Here is a 17878-nt window from a genome sequence, read left to right as displayed (position 1 = left end):
TGGGAACTTTTTTAGCTATTTCCCAGGAATCCATGGGGGACACAGTCAAGCCGAAATTGCCATTTTGAAAGTGGGCAGGCAGCTCTATCAGCCATTACCACTATAGCACAGGAGACAAAAGGAAGGAAAACAAAGAGGACACTCAATGAGCATGTGTGAGATGGAGCAGTGGATGCTGGGAGCTCAGTGTCATCGCATCCAGGAAGTAAATGCCTGTGGGCTTCAAACGCCCACAGTGAAAATGGAAACCGCCGGACTGCTTTTTTAAAAGTTTTCCTTAGCAATGAAATCGTCATGCCGGGGGTTAAAAAGACGCCGATCGTGGCTGCAAAGACCCGGTAGGAATCGCCCAACAGTGACACAGGTAAAAAAAGTGGAATCCCGCTTTAAGTGGTTAAGATACATTTTATCCTAAATTTTTTAACTTAAACTGAAAGAAGATTTCCTTTGATTTACTGCCTGGGTATCTTTTAGCTGTCTCCTAGGTTCTCCAATGGGCTTTTCTTTTTGGACATTTTCTTCAACAGGCAAATGTAATTTATTTGATACATGAGGTGACAATCTCTTCTTCAGCGGACTGCTACACACACCTTGTTTTTGTTGTTAATGTATGTAATGCATTACTGACAAAAAGATTCATCATTTTCAGCACCATGAATGAATTTTGTGGAGTCATGAAAATGGCATGATTGTGGAAAATTAGAAAGCACTGTGGGAGTTATTTACTAAAGGAAATTCCACTGTGCACTCCAAGTGCATTTAAAAGTACACATGAAACTGCATTTGTAGTGCAAAGTGGATTTGCCTTTAGTAACTAACCCCCATTGTCACTGTAAACACCAACTTACTACAAAAATTGCTATAGAGCATTGAAAGAAGAAGCCACACATTGTTGAGTAGAAAACATTTTACTCAAAGCACATTCACATGTGCGTTAGAAAAGGATTTTTGAACAAACCAACATCTTTGGTGTATATATTTTTTTTCACATTGTAAATATAATTTTTTGGGTTAAACAGGCATGTTTAAAAGCATAAAATACACAACTCAGGAACTTACAAAGTTCAACTTTGATAAAGTGAAGGTAAAATCAGAAATTAGTATGTCCAAACTGTGTTGATATTGCATTTCATCAGATGGGGTGATGTCACCCCTGTAAAAGCCAAATTTTGAAGATGCACACAAATTGGGATTCAAACTGGGGATTTCCCTCCTGATCCCATGCATAATGTCACCATCTGCTAGCTCCCATCATGGGGGATCAATGGACATGTTTTGGGGGTGCAACCCCTTCCTCTCACCTAATTGGGTTGGGGGGAAGGGGTTGCACCCACAAAACGCATACATTAATATCCTGTGATGGCAGATAGCACATGTTGACACACTGTGTGCATCTTCAAAATTTGGCTTTTAAAATAGTTTAAAACTTTTTTTAAATTCAAAAATACAAGAGAAAATAGTCCAATTTTTGTGTGGTTTAGATTCTGCCTAAAACATCAGCGATGTTCTTCATTTTTTTTAACATTATTGATGTTTTCCTTTATATTATCTAAATCATGATTGCACCCCATTCTCTGCCCGATGAGGATCTGGGCACTTTCACTGGTGAAATTAGATTCTTCTTCCACAACACCCACATCACCTAAAAGAAAAAAAAACACACCATGTATTATAAATATGCAGGAATAGATTTCTTACCTGAAGCTGTGGTCTCAAACACTCACCTGTTGTGGTGACAGTTCTGCCCACTTCATAAACCTCTCCTTCCTCATCCTTTGCTTGTGGTGTGAGGCGTTACCATTTTTAGGAGGTGGGGGTCCCTGGTGTACTCAGATGTCCTGAGTTTTTTCTCCCCTATGTGAATAAAAAATAGGTATACTTAGCACACAGATATTGGAGGGCAGAAATAGGAATATGAAACATTGCTTAGAAGTGTCCTACAATTGTCTGTATTGGCAGATTTTCAAGCTGAAGAACATTTTATTTCCTTTCTAAAGCTGGAATACAGAGGCGGCTCTAGGCTTTGTGAGGCCTTAGGCAAAATTTAGACACGAGGCCCCACTCACGCCCATAATGGATAAAAAAAAATTCAAGCAAGTAAAAATGGCTGCAGAAAGATGCGTGGATCTAGCCCACAGGCGATCAGCACCACCTCCAGAGCACCCTCCTCAGATATATGCAGCCAATACAACATCTGGGACAGGTGACAAGCCCTCTAGGATTTCCCCCTTTGCCTTGGGAGAATGGGAAGAGGTGTCATTGAATCATTCCACATCCACAGAGGAAGGAGAGTGGGGGGATCCCAGCGCAGTGAGGGAGGGTGACAGGGAGGGAAAGAGAGTGAGGGAGCGGGGGAGAGAGAGAGGGGGGAGGGGAAGAGAGGGAGTGAGAGAGGGAGAGGGAGGAAGAGAGAGGGAGAGGGGAGGGGGAGAGAGAGGGGGGAGAGAGGAAGGAAGAGAGAGAGGGGGAGGGGAAGAGAGAGAGGGAGAGGGAGGGAGGGGGAGGAAGAGAGGGGGAGGAAGAGGGAGGGAGGGGGAGGGAGAGGAAAGGGGGAGGGAGGGAGGAAGAGAGAGAGAGAGGGAGAGAGGGAGGAAGAGAGAGAGAGGGGGAGAGGAAGAGAGAGAGAGGGGGAGGGGAAGAGAGAGAGAGGGGGAGGGGAAGAGAGAGAGAGGGGGAGGGGAAGAGAGAGAGAGGGGGAGGGGAAGAGAGAGAGAGGAGGAGGGGAAGAGAGAGAGAGGGGGAGGGGAAGAGAGAGAGAGGGGGAGGGGAAGAGAGGGAGGAGAGAGAGAAGGGGGAAGGGAGAGAGAGAAGGGGAAGGGTGAGAGGGGGAGAAGGGAGAGAGAGGGGGGAAGGGTGAGAAAGAGAGAAGGGGGAAGGGAGAGAGAGAGAAGGGGGAAGGGAGAGAGAGAGAGGGGGGAAGGGAGAGAGAGAGAGGGGGGAAGGGAGAGAGAGAGGGGAGGGGGGAAGGCGGGAGAGAGGGGGGAGGAAGAGAGAGAGAGGGGGAGCGAGAGAGAGAGAGGGGGAGCGGGGGAGAGAGAGGGGAGAGAGGGGAAGAGAGGGGAGGGGGGAGGGGGAGAGGGAGGAAGGTGGAGAGAGAGATCTCTAGCCCCGTTCCTGTCTGTAGCCCCTCCTGTGTACCATGTCCCAGTCTGCAGTGCCTGTCTATGGGAAGCTGTGTGTGATGCTCGGTACGTTACCTTCCATGCCAGCAGGGTGTTCATGACGGCCAGCAGCAGGCAGAGTCCATTCTCAGCCTGGGTGGGGACAGTGTCCTGCTCCTTCCAGAGGATCTGGTACCTTCCATCTGTCCTCGTTTTCCGGCCCCAGTCAGCCTGTACTCCAGTCCTGGGAAGTCTTTAGAGCTCGTCTCCAGGACTATCGATCCTTGCAAGTCTCGCTGCTCTACTTGCCCACCAGGCCCGGACTGGGACAAAAAATAGACTGAGCAGCCCATGATAGCGGTCTCTTCCACACTCCCCAGCCTGAGAGACCCCTGCAGCAGCCTAAGTGAAAAGAGGGGAAACCTAGCAGAGCTGCCCGGGGGTGAACCCAGAAAGAGAACCAGAAAGAGAACAGGGGTGGCGGAGAGCATTGGAGTGAGGCTGAGAGCAGCAGGGGGGGCAAGAGTGTGGGGGGCATGAGCACTAGGGGGAAGAGAGCACTGGGGGAGCTAGGGCACTGGGGGGGTGCACTGGCGGGAGTGGGGAGCCTGGCAGGGGCAGAGAGCATGGGGGGTGATGGAGAGCATAGGGGCCAGAGAGACCTGGGGAAGGGGCAGAAGAGCATAGGGAGGGTGGGGGGTGGAGAGCACCGGGGGAGCTGGATAGCACAGTGTGGTAGAGAGCATGGGGGAAGCCAGGGAGCACGGGGGAGGTGGGGGGAGTTGGAAAGTACTGGGGGGAGCTGGATAGCATAGTGGAGTGGAGAGCATGGGGGGAGCCAGGGAGAATAGTGGGGGCTGGAAAGCACAAAGGGGAGCTGGAGAGCACTGTGGGGGGAGCTGGAGAGCACAGGGGTAAGTTGAAAGCACAGCGGAAGCATGGGGGGCAGAGAGCACTGGGGGGGACTGGACAGCACAGGGGGCAGAGAGCACTGGGGGTGCAGTTAGAACTGGGAGAGGTTAGGGAGCACGGGGAGCAGAGAGCTCTGGGGAGCTGGAGAGCACTGTTGGGGGGAGCCAGGGAGCACGGGTTGGTCGGAGAACACTGGGGGGAGTGTATGGGGGAGACAGGGAGGACCAGAGAGCACTGGGGGGGGGAATCAGTGGGGGGGGAGCCAGGGAGCACAGAGCACTGGGGGAGAGGTGGAGAGAAGTGGGGGGGCGACTGAACATGACAGTGGGGGGAGAGCACTGTGGGGGAGCACTGTGAGGGAGCACAGGAATGGGGGACTGGACAGCACAGTGGGGGGAGAGCATGGGGGGAGAAGTGGGGGGGGGGCTGGACAGCACAGTGGGAGAGCACGGAGGACCAGAGAGCACTGGGGGGGAGCCAGGAAGCAGAGAGGGTATGCAGGGAGAACTGTGAGGAACCAGGAAGCATCGGGGCAGTAAAAGAGTTAGATAGGAGGAGCTCCGGTGATCCCATCCCAGCGCTTGCTGCAGCCTGGCCGACCCCCGCCAGAGATCGTGAGTGAGTGCCCGGCCGTGCCGCCCTCCTGTGTGCCTGGATAGGAGGAGCGGCGGGGACAGCTGCATATGGAGGAATTGAGCTTTCCATATTCTTTCTGCAGCCGGCGAATGCCCGCAGAAGAAGCGGTCATTCAGCGGCTGCAGGAGGAATATGGAAAGCTCAATTCCTCCATATGCAGCTGTCCCCGCCGCTCCTCCTATCCAGGCACACAGGAGGGCGGCACGGCCGGGCACTCACGATCTCTGGGGGTAGTCGGCCAGAATGCAGCAGGCGCTGGGATGGGATCACCGGAGCTCCTCCTTCCCCTTCACAGTCATAGGGCAGGGATATTTTCCGCAGCCTGGCCGGACTCCTGACCCCAATAGGCAGCCGGCCAGACGCGGAGAGCCCAGGTGGGTGAGCGGCGTGGGCTGCAGGAGCAGGAGCAGCTCAGTTGCTTTAGGGCCCCACATGGACTTGCGGCACGCCCGGTGTGCCCTATGGCTGCCCGCACGGCTTTTACAGATGGCACCTGGAGCAGATGTAAATTAGGCGGCCACGAGGCCCCTGTGAGGGCGAGGCCTTAGGCGGCCGCCTAATTTGCCTAATTAGAGAGCCGCCTCTGCTGGAATACTTTCCTTTTTTGTTAAAGTATCACACATGTAGACACCTCTATAGTATCCACTGGAGCACCTGTGTGGGACACCCTAAACATTTTGTTCTGGTGTCCCACACTAGTGCTCCTACGTCCAGATGTGTAAACAGTTGCTGAGTGTCCTCTCCTTACATTGAATCGAGTCAAAAACAGAAGAAAAATTGGGCTATGGACTTTTTAGGCACAGTACAACGACTTACTTAGTTAAAAAGTATACATTTTTATTTACAAAAAACATTTTTTTAAAACAGAATCAATACAAAAATGTCATACATGATCAGAACATTATCCCTATTAATGTAACCGCTCTTATATGATAATGCTAGAATGGTGGGAACCACCAATAGATTAGACACTCTCAACAATGAAATATTAAGTAATCCTCAATGGTGGAACATCAAAAGGAGTTGAAAAGTGATGTTATGCTCCTCATGTTTCGCGTGTCCTCACGCTTCTTCCGGGAACTTATTCTGACCGACTAGAAAAATTAAAAGTAAAACAAAATAATTTAAAAAATTTTTTTTTTTTATAACATATGATATTCAGCAAAATCAAAAAGCAAAAGTTAATTTAAAGCTGAATTCTGATAGAATGCTGGGAGGGGGGCGTGACCGGATGTGCAAGATGGAGTGAGTGAGAGATGTGAGACGCCGTGTGTGACTCTCTCCCAGACCCCCTCGATGAGAGCGTGGAGCGCTTAGTGCCACGGTCGGACGTAGCGTGCGGTGGGCTGGAGCTGTACATTGAAGCTGGACGGGAGGAGGAGTGACAGCGCATTACTGTACGATCGTGCCGAGCCCTCGGAGATCCACGCTTACTTCCGGGTCTTGAACCCCAGCGAGCACGGCCAAAGAAGCACGAGTACCCCCGACCAAGCCGAACGCTTTTGAACCCTGCCGAAGAGACGCCGCACACTGTGGACACCAAGAGGCCCTCCCGCTCTCCAGTAAGCCGCGATAGGAGGAAGGAGGTAAGCGGCAGGATTGCGGGGGGGGAAGAAGTCGGAGGTGTGAGGGGCATAGCAGGTGGAGGTCTGGCAGAGCAAGTTATGGACATAGCGATGCCTGAGAACTGGTAACAAGTAAACAAGAGGGCGCCGGCCGGGGGTGAGAAGGACCTATAGCTCTTGTTCCCTGGAACTCATTGCTTCGTTTTGTGCTCTAAGACGAACGAATGATAACCCAGGCAGTATAAGCAAAGAAGTACCTGCTGTAAAAACGAACGTCTGTAAGCAGCGAACCAGGAAGTCTGTGATATGTGAATGGAGTGCTTGTGGACTGACTGACTATAAGATAAGATCAGTATCGCATTAATTGATTAACTGAGGGATGGTGGCTGCTCTAAAAATCAATTGGTTGAACGGTATCTGAACTAAGTGCGTGCAAATAAATGCCTGCTGTGAAGCATTAAAACAGGAAGTTTTGGTGATACATGAAGTGAATACTGGAGAACTGGTTATAAGATACGGCTAATATTGCACTAAGCGATCAACTGAGCGAGGGGCGGCTGGGTTAAAAAGTTAAAAATATATTAAAATACGATATATCCAGGACTGTTCTGTGGAAGGGGGCGAGAAAAGGAAATTAAGATGCAGCACTTGCGCTCTGCAAAGGAAAGAGGGGAAAAAAGCTCGCAACAGTCTACCACAGCAGCTAAATTAGAACAATATGCTCATAACCCTGCACAGTCATCGCAGACCCCTCCAAAAAAAGGGCAGACAAAGGGGCAGCATGGAGAAATATCTGAAAGGAAAAGCATGGGTCAATCGAATATTAACATTAATACGCAGGCCGGAGCAGTGGCCAAATGCTCAGTTAATAAAAAAGCGGGTGCAGGGGAACAGAATATGGAGATCACAACGGGTGACTCTCCTCCGTTAGAAAAAGAGCCAACAATTAAGGACGTGTTATTGGCCGTAAACGCATGTAACATCTCACTGAAAGAACTCTGTAATCAAATGAAGGGAGTGAAGGAAGATCTAATGCTGGTAAGGCAAGACCTACAGAAAGTGGTGGAAAGGACGACAGAACTTGAGTTAAGGACTAGCAGATTGGAAGACGATACAACATTCCTAATTAAAGAAATAGAAAGCCTGAAGGAGCAGTTCGGCGGATATAGAACAAGAATGGACGAAATGGAAAATAGGCTCAGGAGGGACAATGTGCGAGTAGTGGGACTTCCGGAAAAAAGTGAGGGTGTAAACCCTGCTGAATTTATGGAGCATCTTCTGGTTGAACTGTTTGGGAGGGATGTTTTTTCAACAGCGTTCTCAATAGAGAGGGCGCATAGGGTACCCTTTAGAGCACCATTGGAGGGGGGCCGTCCTAGGCCATTATTAATGAAATTACTGAACTATAAAGATAAAGTGGTATTATTACGGAAGGCAAGGGAAATGGAGAATGTATTGTATAAGGGTGTTAGAATTTCATTATATTCTGATTTTTCCCCAGAGAAAAAGGGTAGAGTTCCTCCAGGTGAAACGCAGGTTACAGAAGCTCAGGGTGCCGTATGCTCTGCTTTATCCTGCAAAGTTACGGATTAATGCACTAGGGCATACTCAGGTTTTTTGTTCCCCGATAGAAGTGGAAAAATGGATAGAAGAAAATAAAGAAAAGTTGTAGTTGCTGGGGTTTCTAGTACTGAGTGGGATGGGAAGATGGAAGGAGAGGGGGGGATGAAGTATGTGTGTCTTTGGGGTTTCTTTTTTTTTTTTTTTTTTTTTGCTGGGTGTGTGCTGTCTGTGTCTGTATGGGAGGGGGGTGGGAGGGAGGTAATACACGGCGAGCGCACTAGGTGAGGGTGGTAAATAGGTTGTGAAGAGAGTGGTATAAGGTCACTAATAGCCCCTAGGGTAACACCTAGGAAGGTGGGGGAGGGGCGGGAGGGAGGTAGAAAGGGGGGAGAGGGGGTGGGTGTAGTAGGGAAAATAGGGGGGAGGTCGAAGGGGGAAAAAAAATATAAGTATGCACTAATAAATGGAGTACAGGAAATAATTCAAAGCAAAAAAGGACACAAACTGTGGGGTGGTAAAACTTGGGGTGGTAAAAAACAAGGAAAATTTATTGGTCACAAGGGGGAAAATGGTAATAAACAATCATATAGTATAATGTATATTCAAAGACACATAACATACGAGTTAATGGTGACGCCTAATAAATTTGTTATCATACAAGGGAGTAATATATGGGGAGTGTGGTATAAGGTAATAAAAGAAGTTAGAGGGGAGTTGGTGGGTACTGGGAGACAAATGGTTCTTAATAGTGTCATCAGTAGACTGGTTATTTCGCTCTCTTTCTTTACTACCTTAGGTTTTTCTTTTTTTTTCTTTTTCTCCTCTTTATTTGTTTATGGCTATGCAGGATGGTAAAATTAAGATAGGCTCCTGGAATGTGAGGGGTCTGGGGACGCGGCTGAAACAAAAAGCTGTGCTATCCTTGCTGGAGGGATGTGGAGTAGAGTTGCTCTGCATACAGGAGACCCATTTAAATAGAGATACAATATACCGGCTGCAGAGCAGAAAATATCAATTTCAATATCACTCTGTTTATTCGACATATAGCAGAGGGGTGAGTGTCTTGGTAAAAACGGGGGTGAATTTTGTATGCAAACGGGTTAGCCTGGATGAAAAAGGCAGATACATTTTCTTACAGTGCCTAATTGAAAATAGAGAATGTATGCTGGCAAACATCTACATCCCTCCACCATTTAAAATGGAAGTGCTTTTTAAATTACAGGAATTTTTAGTGGGGATAGATGGTGTCCCTATAATAATAGTAGGGGATTTCAACACGGTATTGGATATTAAAATTGATAGATTCCCAGAAAAAACACTGGCGGAACCAGCTTGGCAGGGGAGGTTGGGACAGTACCTGGAAGAAGTAGGATTACGGGATTTATGGAGAACTGGGAACCCGGGAGTTCGGCAGTATAGTTGCTACTCGTCCACACATACTACGTTATCCAGGATTGATATGATACTGGGGAATGACCTGGCCTTACAAATGGTGGAAAAGGTTGAATATCAGCCCAGGGGGATTTCAGATCATTCCCCAGTGACAGCAGTATTAAAAATGAGAGAACGTAAGGTACAGAGGTTGTGGAAAGTGAACCCGCTCTGGTTAGAACTGATAAAAAAAGAGACAGAAGAACGCCCTGAGAGAATACAGTGGGAATTAAAAGAATTTCTAAAAAATAACCGGGGTACAGTAACATCGGGGATCCTGTGGGATACTCTGAAAGCTTTCCTAAGGGGCCTTATGATCCAATCAATAGCAAAAATAATCAGAAAATCTAGGGAACAGGAGGTACAAATAGGGAGAGAAGTGTTAGAGGCTGAAAGAGATTTTATTAGTGACCCCACGCAGGGCAAAGAAAAAATCTGGTTAGATAAACAAGAAGAACTTAGGTTATTAACCCTAAAGAAAGCAGAGATTCAGCATATGTTCCAACGCCAAGCCTCCTTCGCGGAAGGGGAAAGCGTGGGAAAAATGTTGGCACAACTGGTGAAGAATAACTCGGGTCCTTCCTCAATCTCGGCGATTAGGATATCTGAGGGAAAGGTTATAACAGAAACGGGGAGTATTTGCCAAGCATTTGAAGGATATTATAAAAACCTATATACTGCACAAAAAGTGGGGATGGATGAGCAAATGGAAGCATTTTTAGGTCAATTAGAGGTACCATGTTTGAAACAAGAAGAAAGAGAGGAACTGGAAGCCCCAATAACTTTGAAAGAACTTCAGGAAGCAGTTGCGAGTATGCCAAATCAGAAATCGCCTGGGCCGGATGGACTACCGATTGAAGTCTATAAAAACTTTGGCGAGATACTGATTCCTGAACTCCTGGAGATGTTAAGAGGAGCATATGGGGAGGGTAAATTGCCTCCATCAATGATGGAGGCGGTTATAACCCTGTTGTACAAAGAAGGGAAGGACGCCTTAGATGTTGCAGCGTATAGGCCAATCTCTCTCCTGTGTACCGATACAAAGATACTGGCCAAGGTATTAGCGACTAGGCTTAATCGAGTCATAGCAAGATTGGTCCATATGGACCAAACAGGGTTTATAGCCAACAGGTCAACGAGTATAAATATTAGAAGAGCCTTTTTGAATTTGCAGGTCCCAATGGATAACGATACTCCGGGTGCAGTGGTGGCATTGGATGTAAGGAAAGCATTTGATAGCGTAGAATGGGGATATATATGGAAAGTTTTGGAGAAATTTGGCCTGGGTCCTTCCTTTATAGGATGGATTAGGATGCTATATGACAAACCTAGTGCGAGACTAAAAATTAATAATGAGTTATCCGGGAAAATAGAGTTGGGGAGAGGGACGAGGCAGGGGTGCCCATTATCACCCCTGCTCTTTGCATTGGCCATAGAGCCCCTGGCATGTGCAATTAGAGCAAACCGGGATATTGTCGGTTTTGTAAGAAAAACTGGAGAGGAAAAAATCTCACTTTATGCAGACGATATCCTATTGTTCTTAGGGGATATGAGATACTCACTACCAAGGGCAATGGGACTGGTGCAAGGGTTTGGAGGCTTCACTGGGCTGGAGATAAATTGGGAAAAATCGGAATGTCTCCCTTTGGACCCGATTGGTCAGCAAACGGCCCTGGGAACCCCCCAAATGCCAATAGTGGATAAGTTGAAATATCTGGGAGTAACCTTGTCAAGGGATCCTAAGCAATATATAAGTCATAACTTAGTCCCATTATTGGCTAAGTTTAAACAAAAAATTGCTATATGGAAACGAATGCCTCTCTCGGTCGCTGGCAGATGCAATCTGATAAAAATGATATGGATGCCCCAACTTTTATACATATTACACAATGCCCCAATATGGATTAACAAAAGCTGGTTTGATAAAATCGAGATGCTGTTTAGGGAGCTAATATGGAGGGGAGGACAGGCTAGATTGAGATTGCGGATGCTTCAGCTACCGGGAGAGGAAGGAGGATTCGCGGTCCCTTACCCGGAGTGCTATTTTTGGGCGTCCCAATTACAACAGCTAGGGGGGATCGATGAGAAGAACGGAGGAACCCCAAATGGGAGATTAGTATTAACAGGCTCCCCACATAGTACCCTGATTGAGACCCTGGAAGCGGACTCATTCCAGTGTAGATGCCCTACAGTGAAAATGATGTTAAAGCTATGGGGTACAGTTAAAAAAAAAATGGGATATAGTGAAATAACAAAGTATACGCCTCTATGGAACAATAAGAAGCTACAGGAAATATGGCGGGTTGGAAAAATTGCAGATTGGGAAAAATGTGGCATTGTAAGGCTAAGCCATTTATATGGCGGCAGGGGTATTAAATCCTTCGACCAGCTGCAAAGAGAATTTAAGATATCACAAAATTCATTCTACGCCTATATACAAGTGAGGCATGCTTTAAGGACCCAGTTTGGAAACCTGTTATTAACATGGGAGGAAATGCCCTTGCTATACCCAGTAGCACAAGCAGGACCCACTAAAGGATTAATATCTAAATTCTATGCCCAGCTGGGTGAACAGATTAATAGTGAGAGGAAAGGGAGGGTTGAGAAAGGGAAATGGGAGCAAGACCTAGGTAATATAACACGAGTACAGTGGAAAAATATCCTAGCGGCATGCCCAAAGGTCTCGGTCTCTCCTCCTCAGAGGATTTCCCATTTAATGGTAATTAATAGAGCATACTATACTCCCCAGAAATTATTTAAATTTGGTAAGAGAACAGATGACTTTTGCCCCAGGTGTGGGGGGTCAGGGAATTTAATGCACATGCTTTGGAAATGTCCCAAATTATTTAGATACTGGGAAGGAGTGGTAAAGATAATAAGTAGGGTCTTTGGGACGGTAATAGAGTTAAATCCCATAGTGTGCATCTTAGGTTACAGAGAGGAGGAAGTAGAAAGGAAGGGAACAACAACGGCAATCCTAAGATGTTTATTTCAAGCTAGAAGGATGATAGCTAGGAGATGGCAATCAAAGCTACCCCCTACAGTAGAGGATTGGACAAGGGCGGTAAATGACTATCTATGTAAGGAGAGGGCAGTATATGCAAAACGAAATAACTTAAAGGAGTTTAATAGGAACTGGCGAGAGTGGATAGAAGTGATGCATACCCCAGTTTAAACCATGATAGGAAAGGGAAGAGGGGAGGGGGAGGGGGGATGGGTAATGGGAAGGAGTAGGGTAGGGTACATTAAAGGTTCGGGAATCATTATAACACAATTATGCTATACTGTAGGATAAAAGCACCAATATATATATAAGAGGGGAGGGGAGGGGGGGCGGGGTTGATAGAAAGGATGGGAGGGAGGGGTGGGGTTATAACAATAGGAAAAACGTAGGAATTGCAAAAATAGTGATGGTAGGAGAAGGGGGGATATGGTACTGTTTAGATAATGTGCTTTTTTTTTTTTGCTAATTATATGTGATGTATGGATGTATCTTCATGTCCCCCTTCCCTTCCTAGAACTCTAAAACTCAGATCTCGGAAGGGAAGAAAGAGGTATTTGAACCCTGGTAATGTTATTTTAAAATGTGGTCTGTATAAATGTGAAAATTTAATAAAGATTAATAATTAAAAAAAAAAAAAAAAAAAAAGCTGAATTCTACATTCAAGATCTCAGTGCCTCATCCTATTGCATAACTAACATAAGCCACAGGGGTAAGCTTGGTTAGTTTCCAATGGTTACCTTCCTTCTCCCAGTGTAAGTGTGTATTGACAAGGTCTCTTTAGTCAGCTTTATACTTGTAGTTTTTCCACCATATAGGCTGAAGTGTTCCAGATCACTGTGAGTACCCCATATTTCCAGAATCTTGATAGTTAGAAAATGCTGTAAATGGACAGTGCCAGGGATAGATAGAACAATGTTTCTCAACTCCAGTCCTCAAGGCGCCCCAACAGGTCATGTTTTCAGGATTACATTATTTTGCACAGTTGATTTGATCAGTTTCACTGCCTTAGTAATTACCACAGCCGTTTCAGCTGAGAGAAATCCTGAAAACATGACCCGTTGGGGCACCTTGAGGACTGGAGTTGAGAAACACTGAGACAGAAGATATGAGGATGGTGCAGACAGCATCAAATGATAAATTTATTAGCATCTTGTTGGGTGCTGTAACAGTTTTAAAACAAAAAAAAAACTTTTTTACAAAGTTCAGTGCTGCTATCTTAAGAAGAAACAAAAAGTGAAACGTAAATATAAAAAAATTCAACAATATAATACTCTGTGGAGAACTTCACCCTCTATACCATGTGAAATTTGCTACACAGTAAGAGAAAAATGATAAAAGTCCACAAAAAGCCACCCATGCTTGATAGTAATGAATAAATACTTTGCTGGGCACAGTTGGCTGAATATTATGGGCACAGTTGCTACATATGATAGGGCAAAGTTGGCTGCATTTGATGTTTATGTTTCAGTATTTTTCAGAATTTTTCAGTTTGTTTGCTCCCCCCAAAAATATTGAGCACCAGCCACCTCTGCCAGGGAGCTAGGGTTTACTTTCAGCTGGACCGTTTTGAACTACAACTACCAGTCAACTGGGAGGGAAGAACAGGATGCTGGGAGAGGTGATAAAAGGCTTGTGAGCGGGTCAGGTCTTTCTCTCGGGAGCCAGGCCTGGATCTGCAAGTAAGGACTCTGTGTTTGAGGGTGCTGTGGCCGAATCGCGCCCTGTGCAAGAAAAAGCTATTGCATGTGTGTTCGAGGGGCACCCATTGCCAGCATCTTCTGGTTGTTTGGCAGCAGCCTGGAGGCCACTCCTACTCCATCCACATCAGATCCAGCTGGGCCACAGTGCAGTGCAATGCAAAGTCGGACACCATTCCCTGAGCCAGGACCCCAACAGAGTTTCTGTAAAGTTTCACATCTCGTCTTTAACACCACCAGTCATAGGGATCCGTGAGTGGGCACCTGCCCATCTTCTCTTGATAGACACTGCATTCAGACAATGTTGTCTCTCTTTCATTGCTTACACCTATAGGAACTTTGTATCACATTACACCTGGTCATCCAGCTACAGTGTTCATCTTATGTCAGAATATCACAGGCACACTTTGCACCCCTTGCCTGCTAAGATATACCAGCCTAAGTTGCTTTACTCTGCTATGCAGAACATCCTCTGACAATGATCACCTAAGTGCTAGCTGAAGATTCAAGACTTCTACTTCTTAAACCACATCCTGCCTGGCCTATAGCAGAATGACGGGTGGGAAGTGGTTCAGTTATTTTGACTGGGCATCATATGACGTCCAGCAGGATAACATACAAGCCTGCGCCCCTGGGGGTGTGCAGAGCGGCGATTGGTGGTGTGGTGTGTGTCTGACACACCGCAACTCTGATCTAGGTAAAGAGCCGCCAATCACAGTTGATTACAGTGTAAACAGGGAAAGCTGTGTATCTGCTTTTCCTCTATCGCGTCTGGCAGATCCAAGTAGAGGAGAGCCGATCGGCTGATCTCCCGACGGGGGGGGGGGGTCTGCACTAATTGATTATCAGTGCAGCCCTTCTGAGGATGCCCACCCAGGATCACCAGGGATACCCAGCAATGATGCCTACCCATGACCACCAGGTATGCCCACCCATGACCAATCAGTGGCCATAAATGATGCCAGTGCCCATAAATGATACCAATCATTGCCGATCATAAAAGCCTGCCAGTGCCTCCTCATCAGTGATGCCTATCAGTGCCCATCAGTGCTGCATATTAGTGCCCATCAGTACCACCTCACCAGTGCCCATCAGTGAAGGAGAAAACTTCATTAATTACAAAAAATGTTATAACACAAAGAAAAACCCAGCTAAGGTCATTCCCCTGCCCTCTTTCTGCTTGTTCACATAGGTTTCATGTCTTGTTTTAACCATATCTAATTGTTATTTATATTCTGTCATCGGATATCTTTGGTATTATTGCCTCTACCATCAGTAATGCTTTTCTGGAGGTATTGCTATAGAGGACAAGCTTATGTCCTTCACCTCTAATGTCTTTATTACACCAATAAACAAAACTTAACTGTTTCACTAAACTTGTGTGTGTCTTTAATTGCCCTTATTACTGATACAAATGTCTGAACCCAGAGTGTCAGAGGTGACGGATAATTTGCCGGGTCAGGGCAACCAGTGGGGTACCGAATCAACTAGCAGCTCTTGCAGGGCCACATTTTGGGGCTTATCCAGGATACCCCTCATGAGATGCTCAAGCAAGTCATGTGATGGGCCCAGGAGTGAAGAGAGAATGGACTCGGTCACCGCCACCGACTGGGGACAAGTACATGGAAGTCGATTGGAACTGACCACAGTGTTGAGAGTCGGATGGGATGACCTGAGCATGAAGAAGACCACACTTATGTTCTGATAGAGTGGCAAGAAAGTATCCCAGCTGGGTTTCAAAGAGTTCTGTGAGTTTGGCCGAGGGGTTAGAAGCACAAGTGATACCATTACTGCCAGTAGGTGACCCCAATGAAGATTGCTCTCAGCTTGGGTTGGTGAGTCCAGTCTCAGAGGAGGCAGACAATCCTTCTATGGGGATGCCACTAACTTCTTTCTATACAGACATGAGCAGACTGGTTGAAAGCTTGATAAAGAGCAATACCATCTCAGGCCATCGGGGGTATAGGAAACTGCAGTTCTTCTCGGGCCATATACTCACCCCAAGAGTGGAAGAGGAATTTGAGAACTGGATGCATTAAGCCATGCAAGCAGTTGAAGAATGGAATGTTTAAGAGGAGGGGAAAACCAGACTGTGTGGCAATGGACTACATCAAGGACTTGTGTTCCGTTTATGGGAGAGTGAAGAAGCTATCTGACCTGATGTACAGGTTTGGGCACACCCACCAGTGCAGAAGGGAAGACTTTCTGATTATGTTGTCAGAGTGGATCAAATTCTGCATCAGATTATCCTGAAGAAGGGAATTGATCCTAGTGAAGCTGATAAAGTCAGACTTGAAAGGATTCTGCAGGGAGCCTGACTCAATCACCTAATTGTGCTACAGCTATTGTTAAAGAGGACACAGGTGGCTCCAACCTACCCAGAACTCATGAAACTGGTCAAAGAGGAAGAAGCTCTGTTGGATGAGAATAATCAAGGGTCGTGGGAGGTGACAAAGATTTCCTCAGAGACAGAGAAAGTATAGACTCAGCCAGTTCAAGTAGAAAATGGTGTGCAGGAGGCAGACGGTAATGAGGATTGGAGGGAGGCATGCCCTAAGACCCCCATTGCGTAGCCTGCTCTGGACAACACTCCTGTTAAGCTGCTCACACAGGTAACCCAAGCTCAAGATCAAATGCAGCAGACCTTGCTTCGTGTGACGGAAGCTCAAGCCAAAGCTCAGACAGGGAAGCCTTATTCCAGGAGGTGTTTCCAGTTTGGAGAACCCAGGCACTTTAGAGTGCAGTGCCCACAAAATGAAGTGAGACCAGACATTCTCTCATAACTGTTGAAAGTGCTGCAGAAGCTGCCGTTGAGTCAGATGGTGGGAAACTTCAAGGGATCTCAGTGAAGGAGCCAGCTGAGATCCCCAAGCAAGAACAGAGCTCCAAGAACTGAGAGAGAAAGAAGGCTGGGAAAAAACGTCGGAAGAAAGGCCCAGGGTTGATAACTCTGTCATCCCTGCAGTCAAGTAACCTGTTACCAGGGTTGGGGACACAGTCATGGAGAGTCAATGTCTCACCACCTCCCAAGGCCATTGTTAGGTCTTCTCAGCGTAGAACTAGTTAAGATCACAGAAAGGCCCCTCCCATGAATGCCTCATGAAGTTTGCCAGAGCGGTTAGTGGGGCAATTTTGGTTGTGTTTGTGCAGGTGGAGGGCATCTACACTAGGGCTCTGTTGGATACAGGGGCACAGGTCATGCTACTGTACAGAGACTTTGACAGGTATCTGAAACACATCCCCCTATGCAAGCAGAAGCTGTTGGGATAGAGATGGTTCCTGAATTGGTTCCCACCAAGGCTCTCTCCCCGAATGAAAAGAATGTGCCTTTCAGCCTCCAAAGAGCACTAAGAGCACTAAACAAAGAATCCGGCTACTGGAAGATAAGCCCTTTTGGTAGTGGATTCGGAGGATAACCCTCAGTTATTTGGAGTATCTCAGAGCGCAACTGCCTGAGTTAAAGAGGTCAAGGGTCATTCAAGAGTCCGGAAGTCAGTATGCCTCCCCTATTGTGGTAGTGCGCAAGATGAATGGAAAGTTGCGAATGTGCATTAACTATCGAACCTTGAACTGATGAACTATCCCTGACCAGTAAACGACCCTTTGCATTGAGGATGCTCTTCAGTGTCTCACTGGCACAAAATTGTTCAGTGTGCCAGATTTGAAGAGCAGGGATTATCAGATACCCTTCCACTGAGAATAGAGAGAAAAGTCTGCATTCATTTGCCCCTAGGGTTTTATGAATTCAGCCGGATGCCACAGGGACTATCGGGGGCCCCAGCAACATTCAAGCGACGAATGTAAAGAACCGTGGGAAACATGAACTTGATTAAGGTCCTGGTGTACCTGGGTGACATCATCATGTTTCGAAGGACTTTAGAAGATCACGGAGAATGGCTGGAAAAGGTATTTGATAGGCTCCATGACGAGGGGTTAAAACTATTGCTGGAAAAGTGCCAATTCTATCAA

The sequence above is a fragment of the Lithobates pipiens genome, unplaced genomic scaffold (assembly GCF_037356315.1).
Source record: "Lithobates pipiens isolate NorthernLeopardFrog02 unplaced genomic scaffold, aLitPip1_a1.2 Scaffold_8, whole genome shotgun sequence".
Classification (NCBI taxonomy): domain Eukaryota; kingdom Metazoa; phylum Chordata; class Amphibia; order Anura; family Ranidae; genus Lithobates; species Lithobates pipiens.
The sequence above is the reverse complement of the archived record's forward strand: the minus strand, read 5'-3'. Positions refer to the sequence as shown.